The 19841-nt window shown below is 46.0% G+C and overlaps 1 protein-coding gene and 2 long non-coding RNA genes across 12 annotated transcripts in view; 2 read left to right on the forward strand and 1 right to left on the reverse strand.

The window, feature by feature from the left end:
- Nucleotides 1-19841, forward strand: part of PCSK7 (proprotein convertase subtilisin/kexin type 7) — a 305529-nt gene that overhangs the window by 211419 nt on the left and 74269 nt on the right. The gene's annotated exons all lie outside the window — the stretch shown is intronic.
- LOC147732509 (uncharacterized) lies at nt 5666-7282 on the reverse strand. 2 transcript variants are annotated; one of them, XR_015308666.1, is made up of 3 exons: nt 7189-7282; nt 6951-7082; nt 5666-6819 (listed from the first exon to the last, which is right to left on the reverse strand). It is a non-coding gene; the product is annotated as an uncharacterized LOC147732509 (long non-coding RNA). The 2 variants fall into 2 exon arrangements; XR_015308667.1 differs by having other exon boundaries at nt 5666-6035; nt 6523-7082.
- LOC147732510 (uncharacterized) lies at nt 7403-9043 on the forward strand. 4 transcript variants are annotated; one of them, XR_015308671.1, is made up of 4 exons: nt 7406-7649; nt 7756-7887; nt 8019-8109; nt 8213-9043. It is a non-coding gene; the product is annotated as an uncharacterized LOC147732510 (long non-coding RNA). The 4 variants fall into 4 exon arrangements; XR_015308669.1 differs by having other exon boundaries at nt 7403-7457; nt 7592-7649; nt 7756-9043; XR_015308672.1 differs by having other exon boundaries at nt 7756-8315; nt 8803-9043.

Here is a 19841-nt window from a genome sequence, read left to right on the forward strand (position 1 = left end):
CGCAAGGGTCCTGCCACCTATCTGATCGATATGGAGTCCGCCCGGAATCCGCTCCGAGTCCTCCACACCAACAGACTGAAACCCCACTTTGCGCGAACAGAACTCAGTCTCTTGATGGCCACAGACAATGGGGTTGAAGACGACTCCGAACCTCTCCCTGACCTCTTGCGGACCCAGGAGCAAGACGGCTCCGTGGATGGGGTCCGACTCTCGGAGTCCCTCACCAGAGAACAACGCCACGAGTGCCAAGCCCTCCTATCACGATTTGCCAGTCTGTTCTCCCTCACCCCAGGTGTCACTTCCTGGTGTGTGCACGATGTGGACACCGGAGACAACCCTCCTATCCGCCACCGGGCCTACCGCGTACCTGATCGGGTACGGGCCTGCATCCAGGCGGAAGTAGCTAAGATGCTCACGCTCGGGGTCATCGAGCCCTCAGACAGTCCATGGGCCAGCCCGGTCGTACTGGTCCCCAAAGCGGCCGCCCCCGGAACCACACCAGAACTCCGGTTCTGTGTCGACTACCGGGGCCTGAATGACGTCACCAGAACGGACGCACACCCCATCCCCCGGGCAGATGAACTGGTCGACCGAATGGGCGCTGCCCGCTACCTCAGCATCTTCGACCTGACGGCAGGTTATTGGCAGATCGGCCTCACATCCCGAGCACAAGAACGTTCTGCCTTCTCCACCCCCGATGGCCACTATCATTTTAAGGTCATGCCCTTCGGCATGAAAAATGCCCCAGCGACTTTCCAACGGCTCGTCAACCAGGTCCTGGCGGGGCTCGAAGAGTTCAGCGCCGCCTACCTGGACGACATCGCTGTGTACAGCCACCATTGGACCGAGCACCTCCACCACCTCCAAGCAGTACTACAAGCCCTTCAGCGAGCTGGCCTCACGATCAAGGCCAGCAAATGTCAAATTGGACAAGGGTCGGTGACCTACCTCGGACACCAGGTGGGAAGCGGCCTAGTGGCCCCTCTACAGCTGAAGATTGCCGCCATCCAGAACTGGCAACCCCCTATCACTCAAACTGAGGTGCGAGCCTTCCTGGGCCTCACGGGCTACTACCGAAGGTTCGTGAAAGACTATGGTACCATCGTGGGGCCTCTCACCGAACTCACATCAAAAAATCAGCCCAAGAAAGTGAATTGGACCCCAGAGTGTCAAGCGGCATTCGAACAGTTAAAGGCCGCCATGTGTTCCGCTCCTGTGCTCCAGGCCCCAGACTACAGCCGGGAGTTCATCGTCCAGACGGACGCCTCCGACCAGGGCATTGGGGCAGTCCTGTCCCAAGTGAACACCGAAGGCCTTGATCAACCGGTGGCCTTCATCAGCCGGAGACTCCTACCCCGGGAACAACGCTGGAGCACCATAGAAAGGGAAGCCTTCGCTGTGGTATGGGCCCTCAAGAAGCTCCGGCCCTACCTTTTTGGCACCCACTTTCGGGTACAGACTGACCACCGACCCCTGCAGTGGTTGATGCATATGCGGGGGGAAAACCCAAAACTGCTACGCTGGTCCATCTCCTTGCAAGGTATGGACTTCACGGTTGAACACCGGCCTGGGTCCGACCACGCCAACGCGGATGGCCTGTCCCGGTTTTTCCGCCTCGACGAAGAGAGTCCCCAAGAGGATGGGTAACTCTCCCCGCCTTCAGCTGGGGGGGACGCATGTTGGACAGGCCACATGACGGGCCGCTCTCCCCCGGCTCGACCAGGCCCGAGCCCAGTCATACAAGCACCACACACCACCATTGTACGTCCTACGTCCCCTCAGGGACACCTGCCCTCGAACATGATCACCTCATGGGCCCGATCCACTGCCGACCCATGCGCTCAGCCTGGGCCGCCATCTTGGACACTTCATCACGAGGCCGCCTGGCCCCCGATCGACCTCAACCCTGGGCCTAGCCCGGCCTCAGACATTCCGGCACCACCCTCCACCCAGGAGGTGAGCGAGCTACTTGGCAGGTCAATGGGAGAAAGAGGTGTCGATGGCTCTCCCCCGGCCAGTGCCGCTCGCCCATCGCCTCCCCGGGCGCTGGCTCCACCCCCCCGCTGGGTGTCTGGACTCCCTCATCCCGGACCTCCCGACCTCCAAGTGCGAGGGTCCGGACATCAAAGCCCGCCAGCCCTATAACTGGGGCAGCTCCAGAGCAGGAAGGCAGTTGTATCTTGGAGTCGAGAGACGTAAAGAGGAACTCACCCTGGACGGACTACTGGCGCTGCCGTAGCTCTGTCCTGTGCACCATCGTCCTGCCTGTTGGCGCTGCCACAGCCGTCGTAACCTTCATCCTTCATCGTCGTCCGGATCTGCTGGCGAGGCCGCGGACCGTTGTAACCGTCATCTGCATCGGGACCTGCTTGGCTTCTCCACGGCCCGTCGACCATCCGTCATCCATCCCGGGACCTGCTTGGCTTCTCCACGGCCCGTCGATCATCCTTCGTCCATCTCGGGACCGGCTTGGCTCCTCCACGGCCCGATCAGCAAACACACCGAGCTCGAGGATTGAGAGCTATTTAACTCATTGGCAACTAAGACTGTCCCGCTACCCCTTTTTCCTCAACCAGAGATCAGAACCGAGGGGACCCCTGAGTCCAGACCTCCTTGTATCATATCAACGTAACCTAAGAATTGCCTATAAAGTCTCGTTAACCTTCAATCTTGTGTGGTGTCCGTCTGTGGGGGGGGAAGTTACTTATCTGTACAGTCGTTGGAGACGGCTCTCCCTGGAGACCTCTCCCCGTAATCTCGGCCGACCCTCCCGGTCCGTCTAACAGACTCATAAAGTTGGAGCAAACTATTCAAGAGCGTAAAATTCATAAATTTGCAAGAGACAAAGAAGACTATGCGACAGGGCGTATTTTTACCTTCTCACGTAAATACGATTCCTATAAACGCAAAGCTATGTCCGTCCAACAGAAACCGGGTGTGACTACTGATCAAACGGCACCTTTATGCTCTACTGTGACCAATGAAGATAACTTATCAGTAGCATCATTCAGCGGCTCAAAATAAAGTTTGCCACCTGCTGCTGCGGGTTCTGCCGACCTTACAAACTTTTCAGTAGTTGATGAATTAAATTTTGTCAGCGAGGACCGGAGATACTCTCTGCGCTCACGGAACAATCCTCCACAAGCAGGCAAAGCGGCAGTCAAAAACGCCGCTGCAGGAAACGGATTGCCAAAAGAGGTGGAGGGCGAGGCAGAGTGCGCAGGAATTGGAACAAGTGACAAGCGCACAAGATAATACAGTAATTAACTTGACTGATATGACACTTTCTAGGGCGGAGGAACAACTCCTCTCTTTGAGACTTTCTTATTGTCCACCCAATGACTTCTCTTATGTCCAAGCACGCATTGATGTATTCAAATTTATTAGAAAAATTAAATTACAAAAGTATTTTTTGTTACATCCGGAAAATCCAAATATCCGTGCTAATGTACCAGTGACAACATCAGATCAGGATCATTGCAGGTTAAGAATTTAAAAGGACTACAAACCTTGATTTCTTTAGCCAATGAAGAAAGTTCGCAAACTAACCTTACAGTCAGTCAAGTCATTACTGTGAACCAATCATCAACTACTGCTTTTCGGGGCAAATCCACATTTCTGCCTTTGATGCCCAAAGACGCACTGGATGTTTTCAGTGACAGGATCATTACAGAACTTAAGACACTTAACAAATCGGTGCTTGGAAAGAAAAAACAATGTGATTTTAACAATGTACAATATACTAAACTTGTTAAAAAAATTCAGGGTAATAACCAGGTGATAGTGAAGAGTGCGGACAAGGGGGGGTAACACAGTATTGTGGGCAAAAACTGATTATGTATTAGAGGCAGCCCGCCAACTTGGTGACCCCCTTTGTTATACCAAAACTACTAAGTTTGTGATGCTTAATAGCCATGAAAAAACTAGAAAAGATATCAATCTCTGGCACAGACGTGGCTTACTCACCAAGGATGAAACAAAATTCCTTAATGTATCACATCCCATCACGCCCCTTTTCTATCTTTTACCTAAGATTCATAAATGCACCGTTCCTGTCCCAGGCCGTCCCATCATTTCTGCCCAAGGCAGTATGAATGAAAATATTTCAAAATATGTGGATTTTTTCTTACAGCCCCATAGGATTTCTCTCCCTTCTTTTCTTAAAGATACCACTGATTTTTTGGTTAAGATTAGTCAAATCACTTGGTGTCCTGATTTTTGTTTCCTGGTAATGGATATTGAGGCACTTTACACCAGCATCAACCATCTACAGGGTCTGGAAGCTGTTCAATACTTCTTAGATTCTCGTGAGGCTGCCATGAGAGATCACAACCTCATGTTACTTGACATGATACGTATTTGCCTCTTTAATAACTACTTCCAATTTGACAAGGATTTTTACCATCAGGAGCGCGGAGTGGCCATGGGTTCATGCTTCTCCCCCAGCTACTCATGTCTCCATGTTGGCTGGTGGGAGAGGCATGTTCTGGGGTCACCCATGGACATTGGCTTCCTCACCTTGTTCACTATTGGAGGTTTATCGACAATATTTTTATCGTCTGGAAGGGATCTCAAGAACAAGCAGCTTTGTTTGTTAATGACATCAATATTAACAACAGGAACCTAAAATTCACTGCTAACATTACATCAAACTCTGCAGAATTTTTGGATGTCCAGGTTTATATCGATCATAACACCATTCAGACAAAACTTCACAGGAAAAGCACTGCGGGCAATTCCATCTTGCACGCCCGCAGTGCCCATCCCCCCACATACCATCAACAGCATACCTCTGGGAGAATTCATTCGCATTAAACGAATTTGCAGTAGCCCAGACACCACTAACCAGTGTTTATTGGAATCTAGGGAAAGATTCCTCAGGCGAGGTTATAATCGAGTGATTCTAGATCGGGCTCTTGCTAAAGCACTAGCTCGTCCTCGTGAGGAACTCCTCACTCCAAAAATTTAAATCATCCCTGATTCCGCTACTATGGGCTCAATTCGTTTTATCACCACCTACTGTTCCCAGACTTCTAAGCTAAGTAAGATCATCAGATCAGAGTGGCCTATAGTATTAACAGATGTGATTCTTGGTCCATTTTTGCCTAAATTGCCGGCCATCACCTTTAGGAGGGCTCCTTCTATGAAAGACTCCTTAGATAGAACCCAACCTGAGCTCCCACCCAAAACTACCTGGCTCAACAAACCGGGTTTTTATAGGTGTACTTCATGCCGTGCTTGTACCTTTGCTGTCAACGGTACGCATTACACATCTGCCTTCAATGAGAGAGCTATTCCAATAAAAGAACCTCTCACATGTCGCAGTGACTATGTAGTTTACCAACTTACCTGCTCATGTTCACTCTCCTACATTGGAAGTACTAAGTTGCAAGCCAACCAACGGATATTGCAACATATTCGAGCCATAGTAAACTCTGATATGAATTATCCAGTGGCTCGCCACTTCAAAGCAGTTCATGATAAAAAATTAAAAGATTTGAAATATACTTTACTGTGTTCTGTAGCTAATCCGGGCAGGGGTGGCGATCGTGAGAAACTGTTGCGTCAAAGGGAAGCGTTTTTTATTCTATTGCTCGACACCAGATCTCCTAATGGGTTAAATGCTTTTTATTGTGTAAATATTTATCAAGGACCCCCTGAGTACATGGAAATGAAGTTCCTAGACCAGGGAAAAGCAAATAATTTGATATGTATCAATCTAGGCAACAGAACGTAATAAGTGGTCGAAATGAACTGAGCTAAAACATAGGTTGTTTGTAAAAAAGGGGTAGTTCAATTTTATTCATAAATTCTTTTAAAAAACACATTAAAATAATAATACATATTCACAAATTGTATGCGACATAATAAATCAACAATACACAGCAACACTTTAAGAGAGAAGGACAAATAATCCAACAAATGAAGGTTATATAAAATGAACACAGTTTTTAAGAGAGAAAGGTGTGGCTAAAATAATCTCTACGCGCGTTTCGGCGAACCAGCGCCTTCTTCTGGAGCAGCCACGATAGTATCTGAAATGGGAAAATTCCATAAAACAAAAAATATTATGTACAATAATGCATCAATTTATATTATGTTACACAGAGAAAATTAAAACAAACCAATGTTAGGCTAATAGTCTCAGACTTTCCATTCTATTGTGACCAAGCTTATTAATATTACAATAATACTTTGACGGATTTCTTTTCCTTGCCTTAATGATCATCAAGAAAAATAGAAAAATGGAGTGAATCCTTTTAACTCATATATTCTTATATGAGATAATGGCCAAAAAAGGGAGAAGGAGTGGATACCTTTATACTAAATAGATTATTCCCAAGTTTTGGTGGTGAGGAAGCAGGGTTCTTACATAGGATGGCAAATGCGAGGAATCAAATGATTGATATTAGTGATGGAAAATACGAAATATTCTAAATGGTGGCAATTCGCAGCGTGCTATCAACGCGGGACTTAAACAATGGTATACAATACATTCATATCATAGATAAGGTCACTTACTTAAAAAACACGGAGTATATTAATGCTATTTGATGTTCTCAATCTGGATTATCTGTATAATGACTTTCTTTTCTTTGGTTAGGTGACGAAGATATTCTAGACCCTAAAAAACATAGACATTTCATGAACATTGATTGTTGTTTTAGTGTAGTCTATGATTTTCTAACCAGCCCATATTTAATGAAAGGACCAAGCTAGTGTTTTACCTATTTTAGTTAAGGTTTGCAGATAGATATTCCATAGTCACACGATGTAATTTGTTTGTCTTGATTGTTGATTTTTGAATTTCTATATTTCCTAGAAGAAATTATGAGTTCTTTTAGTTTATTGAATCTTTTCTATTTTTGATATTTTATATTAACTAGACAGTTAGTGAGGATACATTAGTAGTTTTTTGAAAACATTTTCATTTTCGAGGATGAAGGTACCTTAAGTGAGGAGTGGGATTTCAGTTAGACCCGCCTGCCGGAGTTAAAATTTATGGCCACGATAATGAATATTTTTGTGGATCCCAAAAGATATAGTCCTCCTGATGTGGAGATAACAAATGGCGAGATTGCCTATAGAATGGATGGAAAGAATTCTGGCATCAATTTTTGGAGAACAGTCAATGCATGGCGACTTCATAGACTTACTGTCTCTTAAAGAAGAAGGACTGATAGTTACCTTTTTACTTGTGCTCAAGGAGCGATGGATTTCAAAGTGGTTTAAAATAACTCCCTGTCTGTAAAATGAACAAACAGGGGGGGGAAAGGAGAGAGAGAATTCTGTTACCCACTGTTTACTTTGGAGATTATCAGTTAACTAAACAAGTGATCAGAGTAGGGTATATATACAGGAAGTAAAGGCACTTTAAAATGCCGTCTTTCGTGGAAGGAGCATAGAACCCCCGTGTCCCGCCGCCGGAATCTCTGAGCCCTGTTGATATCTATTGGGTAAGTGTTCGCTAAAATCCCTATGCGGTAATTTTACTCTGATCACTTGTTTAGTTAACTGATAATCTCCAAAGTAAACAGTGGGTAACAGAATTCTCTCTCTCCTTTCCCCCCCCTGTTTGTTCATTTTACAGACAGGGAGTTATTTTAAACCACTTTGAAATCCATCGCTCCTTGAGCACAAGTAAAAAGGTAACTATCAGTCCTTCTTCTTTAAGAGACAGTAAGTCTATGAAGTCGCCATGCATTGACTGTTCTCCAAAAATTGATGCCAGAATTCTTTCCATCCATTCTATAGGCAATCTCGCCATTTGTTATCTCCACATCAGGAGGACTATATCTTTTGGGATCCACAAAAATATTCATTATCGTGGCCATAAATTTTAACTCCGGCAGGCGGGTCTAACTGAAATCCCACTCCTCACTTAAGGTACCTTCATCCTCGAAAATGAAAATGTTTTCAAAAAACTACTAATGTATCCTCACTAACTGTCTAGTTAATATAAAATATCAAAAATAGAAAAGATTCAATAAACTAAAAGAACTCATAATTTCTTCTAGGAAATATAGAAATTCAAAAATCAACAATCAAGACAAACAAATTACATCGTGTGACTATGGAATATCTATCTGCAAACCTTAACTAAAATAGGTAAAACACTAGCTTGGTCCTTTCATTAAATATGGGCTGGTTAGAAAATCATAGACTACACTAAAACAACAATCAATGTTCATGAAATGTCTATGTTTTTTAGGGTCTAGAATATCTTCGTCACCTAACCAAAGAAAAGAAAGTCATTATACAGATAATCCAGATTGAGAACATCAAATAGCATTAATATACTCCGTGTTTTTTAAGTAAGTGACCTTATCTATGATATGAATGTATTGTATACCATTGTTTAAGTCCCGCGTTGATAGCACGCTGCGAATTGCCACCATTTAGAATATTTCGTATTTTCCATCACTAATATCAATCATTTGATTCCTCGCATTTGCCATCCTATGTAAGAACCCTGCTTCCTCACCACCAAAACTTGGGAATAATCTATTTAGTATAAAGGTATCCACTCCTTCTCCCTTTTTTGGCCATTATCTCATATAAGAATATATGAGTTAAAAGGATTCACTCCATTTTTCTATTTTTCTTGATGATCATTAAGGCAAGGAAAAGAAATCCGTCAAAGTATTATTGTAATATTAATAAGCTTGGTCACAATAGAATGGAAAGTCTGAGACTATTAGCCTAACATTGGTTTGTTTTAATTTTCTCTGTGTAACATAATATAAATTGATGCATTATTGTACATAATATTTTTTGTTTTATGGAATTTTCCCATTTCAGATACTATCGTGGCTGCTCCAGAAGAAGGCGCTGGTTCGCCGAAACGCGCGTAGAGATTATTTTAGCCACACCTTTCTCTCTTAAAAACTGTGTTCATTTTATATAACCTTCATTTGTTGGATTATTTGTCCTTCTCTCTTAAAGTGTTGCTGTGTATTGTTGATTTATTATGTCGCATACAATTTGTGAATATGTATTATTATTTTAATGTGTTTTTTAAAAGAATTTATGAATAAAATTGAACTACCCCTTTTTTACAAACAACCTATGTTTTAGCTCAGTTCATTTCGACCACTTATTACGTTCTGTTGCCTAGATTGATACATATCAAATTAAATGCTTTTTATGAATTACATCATTTTCTGTAATGTTTTTTGTTTTTTTGCTTAACCATGTTTAGATAGTCATTTTCCTTTTGCTATATTTTCTATGTGTCTGATTATGACAAGTTCATATGTGCTTGATGAGCACTTGTTGCTGTTCTGTGGTATTTACACTTTTTCTACAGGTTTTCATAGGAGTTTCCTATTGCCTAAAAATGTATTCCATGTATCTAACATCTGAATATGAGGTTTTTTTAAGCACTTGCACTTTAACATTCAAGCACTTTGAGACATTGGTTTATACAATTTTTCTGATTCAGGCCTGTGGACTAGGTTTTTTAACCACATCTTGCACTTGCAATAGATACATTTTTTCCATGCTATACTTTTTTATGTATTCATAGGAGAGTATATAAGGAATACATATGTTGTGGTTATGTTCCATAATTTATTGGAAAATGTTGTCACGGCAAACTACTTCTTCATTGAAATTGATTTGATTTTTATTTAAATGTTTGCATTTTGACATCTGGCCTTGTTATCACATTTGAGCACTATGCTTTTACTGTGTCTCTCTGTTTAAACATCTCTAAGCACTTTAGCTCTTATTGTCAACATTGTGTTCAACTTTTTGCTTGTTTGCTTTGTTGTGACCCTTGCGTCCTGATTCTTTAGGCGCTTGGGCTTTTAATCACCATTTATTGCACCACCTACTCCTGACGCGTCATGTGACCAAGCTCCGTTCGCGGAGCGAAACGCGTCAGGGAGGGCACTAGCTCTGACACATTTTGCAAAATAAACATGCACTGCTGGCACTTTGAATAGTGTGATGGCTTTCTTGGTGATTTAACATCTGATATCCATTCGTTCTTTGGAGAGGAGGTCTGCGCCCGTTTAAACCGCTGCCAGAAGCGGTTGGGATCCTTCATTTTTATATATATATATATATATATATATATATATATATATATATATATATTTAAACTGCGTTTGTCCCCAGGGCCTCCCGGGTCCAGAACAAAAGAAGCCGAATAAAGTCGTTTTGTTCTGGACCCGGGAGGCCCTGGGGACAAACGCAGTTTAAATACGTTGCGGTTTGGTTCTACCGCGTGAAGCGACGCACTTGCCAGCAGCGCCCAAATACAAGAGGAGAGTGGAACCATCTTGGGTTTATATATATATATATGTGTGTACAGGGACATTATAGTTAGGCAAGGATTTCACTCGTACAAAACCAGCGAAATTCAGCAGTTATAGTAACGAAAGATAACTATAACGTAAGTCCCCGCAATGCACTGCTTATGACCTCACATATTATATCACTAATGAGATGGTCAGTGACGTCACTGATGACATCTCAAATTACATCACTGATTCCATCATCCAGTGAGTGTAGTCGTATTTAAAATCCCTATGGGAAATTGAATGGAGAAAACGTGTTTTCGGAATCTCCCTTTTTCTCGGCCGTTACTTGACGGATCACCCCAAAACTTTCAACACAGCAGCTGAAGTTATTGGCGTACTAATTTTGAAAATTTCGTGAAGATTCGTCAATGGGTGCCAGAGTTATTGGCAAAGCGATAAAATGCTTTTCCTATGGAAACTGGGTCCTACCTAGCGGTTGCCAGTAGGTAGTTATAGTTAGGACCTTGTTTTACATCTGCCTCGTCTTCTCTCTAGCCACCTCTTTGGAAACTGAATGCTTTTACAAACTATTCAGAGCATGGATATCTACAGCAATACATGATATGAATGGAAAATGTTACTCTGTAGCTAACTGTTTATAGTGTTTAGGGCTGGAGATTCCCATGAATTAAGCAAATAAATAATGGGTGAAATGCTTGAATTCAACTCAGCCACTGTTAATTACTTGGGGCTGCGTCACAGTTTTTTGAGTTTTTGCTGACTGTGCCACCTCAGATTAGACCAAGAAAACATTTATGATTTTTGTTGATTGGCCACATTAAAGGAGACTGTTCAGCTCAGATTGGCTGGCCACAACATGAGCAAAATATGTTGTGGCAACCTGTACAGGACTCGGGGACATAGTCCCCAACACAGCAACAATATAGACAGCCTGTTGTGGCAGCTATTACAGACTTTGGTGCATGTCCCCATTGAAATGCAATATAGCAAATGCTTGTTTTTGAAGGTTACAAAGAGGAATACAGATGAAGGATGATAACAAATTGTATTCAGTTCAGTTCAAAGACTTTATTCGGTTTACAAAATAGAAAACCATAAAAGATTATAGATCTCATTAAAAAAATAGCATATCCAAATCCTGTTCATCAAAAGGAGAGGCAGGGAGAACGTAATACACTCTTAGTCCCCAACTAAGAGTGCCGCTCGAGGCTAAGGATCACCGGGAGAAAGTAGCTCCTATCGCATTTCCAAGGAGGCAGCAGTGGGGCCATCATCTTACCCTGAGCGGAGAAGTGGACTGAGTAATATCACTGGCGCAGCGGGACTGCGAGTCCCAGGTTCCCCAGCGGCTGCTGAGACGCCGCACCTGGAGACTCTTCCCGGCTGGCCACGCCCCTTACTCCTAACCACCATATCCGTAAGCCACAGACGCGCATCGCGGGACGCGGGCGGACGCCGGGCGAAGACCGGGCAAAGAGCGGGCCGTTTTAGGCCGTTAGAGGCCGGTAGAGACCGGACCGGGCCATCCCTCTGACACCGTGCTCCTTCCAAGAACATTTTTCCTCCTTAAGTTCGTGGTCCCTGTGTACTCCAACTCAACATGGCTACCAGGGTATCCAGGAGCAAGGCTGCTCAACACTGCTCTAGCACTTTTGAAAAATTCTTCCCCAAGGCCAGTGCTGTGGCCAATAAAGGACAAACCGTGCTAGACAACCACCCCGAGGTGGGCACAGAAAACTTGTCACTGAACTCCCCGGATTCCTCAATTGATGCTAGCACCCCACTACTTCTTGATGCCACCCACCTGTCAATCATGGATAGTATCGACCAGACTATTGAGTCAGTCCTACAACAACTCGGGACCCCGTCAAACCTCCAGAGGGATAGAGAGTCATTACGCCTCTCTGGGGTTGTAGATCCCTCTCCTAATGTGGATTGCACGGAAACTGAGTCGCAGGATGTGGGCCAGGCCGTAGTTCTAACAGAACCCGCAAGCAGTAGAGGGGACCAACCATCGAAAAGAAAAAGGTCAAGGAAGTTAAGAGGGGCAAAGAGGGCCAAAGTTGATTCAACCAAGCAAAACCTGGATGCTAGTACAGACATCTCGGCCTCGCCTGAGGTCATCTCCCCGGGAAACAGGTCGGAACATTCTGGCCCTCCTCCAGCTACAGCCGTACCAGTGTGTTCAGGGCCATTTATATTTGGTGGGGCCCCTCCTAACACCACAGACTTGCTTATCAGCTCACTTACGGACATCTTTAAGAACCTATTGAACCCTTTGTCCGTAAAACTGGACTCTATAGAGGCTAGACTGATGGCTTTGGAAAATACTCATAAAAGAAACAGTCTTGGTCCGGGGGCGGGTCCAAATGCACAGAGGGTCCCTCGGGAGACAGTTGGGAACAGACCTCCGACCCCTGTAACGATTACCCAGGCCCCAAACGTGGCACCAGTCCAGCCAGGGGATCTGCACAGCAACAATAGTGTTTCTGCCCCCCAAATGCTCCCATCGTCATCCCAAACGTCAAGGCCCCCCGTTCCTGCTCCTAGAAGGTCTAAGCAACCCGCACCCTCTCAACAAATGAGAGAGGAGAGCTCTGCCAACGGCCATACTGGCCGCCCCATTAGCCCTAACGCTAGGCGCAGGGTGGTAAATCTGCCCCCCGAGGCAGTGGCATACACGGCGATTATGGTGGGAGTGCCTGAGCTTACTGGTGATGCAAGGGAGCCACAGGACTCGCTACGTAATAAGGTAATTAGTTGGCTTAACATCAACAGGCCCCTCCCTCCGAACCTAAAAGGAGATGTTTTGATGGTCAGAAGGATTCCATGGATTGGATTTACTCCTAAGAATAGGGCGGGGGACTGTATCATTGTCAGCTTCAAAAGCCCACAGGTTGCCCCATATATTTGTAATTGGCTTGTAAGGCCTGATAAGTCCACCATTGAATTAGTGTCTCTCTCACACTTCTATCCAAATGTTTGTAATCCAGAGGTGGGGAGGGAACAGGGCTGGACTAGAGTGGGCTTTGCAGTGGATGGCTCACGATACAGGCCCAAGCACAATGTATTTCCCGCTCATGGTAATTTCATCCACCAGAATAGATTTTCCTGCCTTGATCAGGTGGATTGACCACAAAAGGGTGATATTCAACAGTCTCCAGAAAAATCTGCTCACGGGGTCCCAGGCAGGGGGGAAGTGAGAGTTGTCCCCGTAACTGATAATAGGGCGCAGGACCTCGCCAAAGAGGGAAGGGCTACCCTTGGAAGCATCTCGGGTCAAGCAGAGTCACCACCCAATACCCCGATTGCCCTCAACTCGCAACTAGCGGAGGTGGCTGTATCGCATACCACTCTGGCTATTACAACTGGCCCGCGAGACCCTGACCCCCCCCCTCCCCCCCCCCCCCCTCAGTTACCGCACCATCCCTCTCCTGTGGGCCAGGACCACCACCACAAGGTCCAGGGCTGAGAATTCTCTCCTGGAATGTGGCAGGGATCACAAATAAGGCAGGTATACCAGATTGGGATCTCCTGATAAATGGTAGCGACATCTTCCTTTTTCAGGAGACATGGGCGAGGGAACCACAGACTAGAAGGGGGTTCGAAATTTTTGAAATCCCAGCAAAGTGGAACGGGACGGGGAGGCCTTCGGGAGGCTTGGCGATCTGGGTAGCGAGTCACATTGGGTGTCAGGCGGAAAAGTTAGACACATTTTCGCAGGACATCCAGTGTGTGCTGCTTAGATGGCCTGGTAGAACATCATGGGCCATTGTCAATGTTTACTCTCGACCAGTTGCCGCGCCCAATGAATCCCCCACCCTAGATGAATTGTCTTCCTTCCTAGGTCAATTGTCAGGTAACCACAAGATAGTGATGGGAGGGGACTTTAATTGCCACTTCGAACCCCTAGAAGGACTAAAGGAGGGTGCTCTCACCGCTGAGGACGACTATTGGGGAGTCCCACCCTCGTCTTCTCCCCACCCCAAAGCTTGGTCCCCGCTGGCAGTACAACTTACGTCCCTTACCTTGAACTTCGCACTGAGGGCATGCAATAGGCGTACCCCATCTGATACTCCCTCATTGTGTACTTTCAATAGAAAGGACCATGAGTCAAGGCTGGACTATATATTAATAGATATCACCATGTGGCCCAAAGTTCATGACTTCAGGGTGCTACCAAGGACAGATAGTGACCACAATGCTCTCCAATTGGAGATCCAGCATCCAGTCCCCCTAGCAGGGTCGCCCACCAATGCCTGCGGAGACGACCAGGGGGACATGCTTCTCTCCACAAATAGGCGCCGTGTTAAATGGGGAAAGCTGCTTGACACAGAAGATGCTATAAACAAGTTATATGGCCTAGCACTCCCCAGGTTCAAGGAAGTGGATGCTCTCATAAATCAACCGAGACCCCTTGATTATAATGAGACTAGCCAGCATTCACCAGGAACTAGTGAGGGACCTTGCAGAGGTCTTCCATCCGGTGGTACAATCACGAAGGAAAAAGACTCGTACCCCTACTTGGTACACCTCTTCCTGTAGGAAAATCAAGTCCGAGCTAATTGCTACCATCAAAGAGGGCACTGATGAGGCTAAGGTTGCAGATCTCAGGAGGGAGTATAAAGTAGCAATGGCCAATGCAAGGGCAGAGTGGGATTGGAACCACTGGCATGACCTGTCTGAAGCCCTAAAAGCTAAAGACTCTAGGAAATTTTGGGCCCTGGTAAACAACGGGACGGGGGAACTCAAATCCGCAGTAGAACCTAACATCGCCCCCTCTGTCTGGGAGGCCCATTTTGGGGCACTCTACCAAGATACTATTCTATGGCCCGATGGAGCGGCGGTTGAGCCCCCCTGTACCCCGGATATGGCCCTGGAATTTTCCCTAGGTGAGGTGGTGATTGCACTGGAGCGCCTAGCGCTGGGAAAGGCGCCGGGGTTGGATAAGCTACCGGGGGATCTCTTTAAACATCACCCTGACATTTGGGGTCCGTACCTTCTTATCCTTTTTAACGCTATCTTAGGAGGTATGGCGGTCCCCTGCTCTTGGCTGGGGGCAGAGATTGTGCCGATATACAAGAAAGGGTCTCCTCTGCTCCCGGCCAATTACAGGCAGATTAGCCTTATAGATGTTCCCCAAAAGCTATTTGCACGCCTCATCCTGAACCATCTGTTAGACTGGGTGGAGGATAATGATATCATGAGCCCCCTGCAGGCTGGCTTTAGAAAAAACACGTCGACCATGGATCAGATTTTCCGCCTCGTCCTCCTTTATTGGAAGACGGTGAGGTTAGAGGGGGGAAGGCTGTACATGGTCTTCGTGGATCTGAGGTCAGCCTTTGACCTAGTCCCGCGCAGGAAACTCTGGGAGGTTATGGAAAAGTTAGGAGTGCCCCCCGAGCTACTTAGTATCATAACCAGGCTGCACGAGAACAATTATGCGCAGGTCAGGTGCGGGAGGGATGGCAACCTTTCGTCCAGGTTCCCTGTCCGTCGAGGGGTGAGGCAGGGTTGTGTCCTGGCACCGACCCTGTTCTGTCTCTTCATTAATAACGTTATATCACATCTAGAAAACGTTAAGGACAATGACGCCCCATATTTGGCAGGCAGGAGGGTTCCGGCAATCATGTTTGCCGATGATACCCTCCTGCTTTCCAAATCCCCTATGGGGATCCAGAGGATCCTGGATGGATTTGGTCTCTTCTGTCGACAACACGGTCTGGAGGTGAATACAGAGAAGACCAAGTTCATGATTTTCAATCCACCAAACAAAGCCAGGCCCAATCCCACCCTGGGTACTGTCAGCCTCGAGAGGGTTCCTACCTTCATATATCTGGGGGTAACACTACAGAAAAATCTATCATGGGACCGTCAGATAGCAAGATCAAGGGTTAAATTGTCCCAGCTGTCGGGCGCTATTCTGAAGGTGGCCAATACTTCCACCTTCAAGCCCATAAGCCCGGCCCTTGAAACCTATAGGACTCAAGCCAAGGCAGCGGCCATGTATGGCAGTGAGCAATGGGGGTATAAAGCAGGTAAAGATTTGGCAAGAGTGGAAAACAGCTTTCTAAGGCGCCTATTAGTTCTTCCACGAGGCACGCCACTCCTGCCACTGAGATTAGACATGGGTCTTCCCCCTATTGCTGAGGAGCTTGTGCCAAAGCCAGTGAAGTTTTGGCACAGGCTTTGGTCCACAAACGAACTACACCACTACAGGCAGGACCTTATCCATGTCATGAGCCTGAACCGCAATAGTAAAATCCCCTGGCTTGCTTTCGTAAAAAATGAATTGCTCACCATGAACCTATTGGAGCTATGGGAGGATCCCGTGTGCGGTTGCCAAAGGATCTCACGTAAAGCCTTGACCCAAATCTATAAAGACAGGAGCCTCTCACTTATGATGAATGCTCAAAACAGTGGCACCCTTACTGCGCGATTCCTGGAATCCAAAAATTCTTATGTATTCGAACCTTTTATGGATTTTATTTTCCCTATCCTGGCGAGGAAATTGTTTGTACAATGGAGGCTAGGCACACTCCCCACTAAAACATTCACCTACAAATGGACCAAGGGGGTTGATAAAATGTGTCCATGCTGTAACATCCATGAGGAAGATGACCTCCACATCATGTTTGTATGCCCCGCCTATCACAGACCCTGAAAATATTGGATAGCGCCGCTCTGTAGAAACCTGGGGTTCAGAAAGTACACACAGTCATTCAGAGTAATGAAAACCAGCACTTTGGGTCCCATTGTGTTCGCTTTATCCAAATTTCTAATGGCAGTATGGCTAATCAGAAAGAAAAAAGCCCTCTGAACCATGGTACTGTTATGACACTCCCTATTCCTCGCTGGATGAGAAGAGAATTTTATACAATGTATTGTCTTAAAAATGTATTTTAAATGTATGTATTGTGTTTTTGTACTGTATCTTTTATGGTCTATATGGCCGAAATAAAGAATTTTTGGATTGGATTGGATATTATTTCAAACAAGAAAAGAGTGTAAAAACTCTAATTATAACAACAAGAGCAGGGAAAGTATGAATACACAACCAAATTGATTTGTATAGAAAGCCCTCAATCACCAACCTCGTTGGTGACCGGTGTAATTTTACCAGGCATTTGTCAGGACCATGAGTGGACTAAACCCCGGTGGTACGAGCATGCTAAGGTCCACCCTAACCTAGGGACGTGAAAGTGAAAAAGTTGTAAAAAAAAGTGCACGTGAAGGAAAAAAATATTTCTCTGGTACTCTTGATTTGAGAAACCAAAAAATAAATGCACCTGTAAAGGAAGTGACAAAGACGTACATAAAAGAGACACAACAAACAATTAGTTTTCCCAAATCATGAGTATATCTATTGTAGTCTAGTCGGTGAAAATAGAAAGGTGCTCTAGTTGCTAAAAGGCTACCGGCCGGTATTTTAGCGGTATAGTTAACACCAAAAACCTGTCAGGAGGGTAGTTATCTGCGCCAGGGGTGGATCAGTGAAAATACACACAGCGATATTCACATGCTAGGTGACCCACACGAGGGGCGCGTGTAGATTGAGGGATCAATGGACCAAAATGGCTAGTGACCCCAACAGAAAATTATGGATACGTAAAAGATTAAAAATTATTCTCACTTGGGTGGTGAGAGGTAATCGCACCATGGATCTCGGGAGGGGGGTGGTGGCGAAATCGGCACACCCTTAAGGATAAAAAAAACACACCATTCAGCACTGTTAACATGCATGTGGTACTTAGCTCTCTGTATCAGCGATGATAGCGTATGACTTACGCCCTCAACGCCAGGCACCCACTGGAAACCTGCAATCGCCCTCAGTTACCGGATCCCGAAGATGGTGCCCGGTGCCGGTAGGAAAGTATATGTAGGCGAGTAGGAAGAGCCGCTCGGTTCCAGGGTGGGCGTGGTTACGTCAGGGACGTCTGCCCAGCCAATCTGGGAGCACGCTTCGGGCTATGGCTTGCATGTGTGGAGATAAACAATTAGACCAGCAGAGGTCCGCGTTGGCTCAAAATAAAACTTTATTGATGTGAAAGGAGTGGACCAGAGGACAAACTGTGTACCTCGGACTCTAATGATAAAAGGAGCGTGCCTTAGGTGGGCGCATTTAGGAAGGGTTTATTTATAGTATTGACAGAGCTGTCGGTCATTTATTAATCGAGGGGTTAATAGGATTCATATTAGCTTACAGGGACCTGACAGGTTCATGGCATTGTTATTGTTATTGTTATTTTTGATTTGTAGCGCGCTCAATCACCTACAGGCCTCTAAGCGCTCGGGAATCGATGGTAAACAACAACTTTGACAGTACAGAGGGCATCCACTAGCCTACGTGGCTCACAGGGCTCTCCTGAACAACAGCGTTTTCAGCCCCTTTCTGAAACGTAGGAGGTTTCCTTCCTTTCGTAGTGGCTCAGGTAGTGTGTTCCATAAATGCGGAACCAGCACCGAAAAGGCTCTACCGCCCTTGGTGGCAAGTTTGTACCCAGGGCAGACTAATAGCTGAGAGTCTGAGGACCTAAGAGCTCTCTTTGGGCTATACATTGCCATGCGATCTTTGATGTAAGCAGGTGCCATGCCATAGATGGCTTTATTGGCGATGCACAGATTTTTAAATTCCACTCGCTCCTTAATAGGGAGCCAGTGGAGGCTTTGTAGCAGGGGGGATGCTTTAGTGTGTCTTGGCTGTCTGAAGATAAGACGAGCGGCATCATTCATCACCACCTGTAGCCTATTTATCAAGGTTTTTGGTAGGCCAAGGTAGAGGGCATTGGGAGCACGCTTCAGGCTATGGCTGGCGTGTTAAAATTAAAAATAACGGGGGATGGTCTGGCCACGCAGGAAGATGGCCGCCTGCTAGGAGAGCTCCGCTGAGGGACGGACCCCTGACGAGCTTCCTAGTCCTACCTGCTCGTGTGGGACGTCTCTGGGGCGATTACTGCACTCGGAGGCCCATGAGGACTTCTGCGGTAGTTCTCTTTTCCGGATGGCGGCTCCTGTTCCCGAGATAGCAGGATGACGGTGAGACGGCTGGTCCAGCGACGTGCTCTGCGGTGTTCGCGCGCTTTTTAAGCCGCGCCTCTCCTCAGCGAGGGCGGCGTTCCCCACACTACAGGGCCGCGCCCCCTCATGTTGTAGGTCACGCCCCCTCAGACGGTGGGGGCGCGCTTCACCGAGGCCACAGTTTGTCTTCCTCAATGCCTTTGCCTGCATTTTTGTGCAAACAGCGCCCTCCTCAGCATTTTGCTACATAATTTGTCTTGCAGCTACCAGCAATATTAATTTGGAAAAGAGAGCACCATAAAGGGGAAAGAAAAAGACATTTGCACGACTGGCACACTTGTCACTGTACTGAAGAGCGTTTTCTTTTTAGTCAACTGAGTACAAGTGACCAGATGAAATAGCACAACTTGAACAGTTACAGCTGCATGACTTATTGTTCCTTAAGGAGTGTTTTTATATACAGAAGCAGATATAAATATCCCCTGCGAAATCAGTGTTGACGGTACAGGCAGATTTACTTGCAGAAGTACTGTTCCATTTTCCTCCTTGACT

Source organism: Lissotriton vulgaris, chromosome 2_1 (assembly GCF_964263255.1).
Source record: "Lissotriton vulgaris chromosome 2_1, aLisVul1.2, whole genome shotgun sequence".
Classification (NCBI taxonomy): Eukaryota; Metazoa; Chordata; class Amphibia; order Caudata; family Salamandridae; genus Lissotriton; species Lissotriton vulgaris.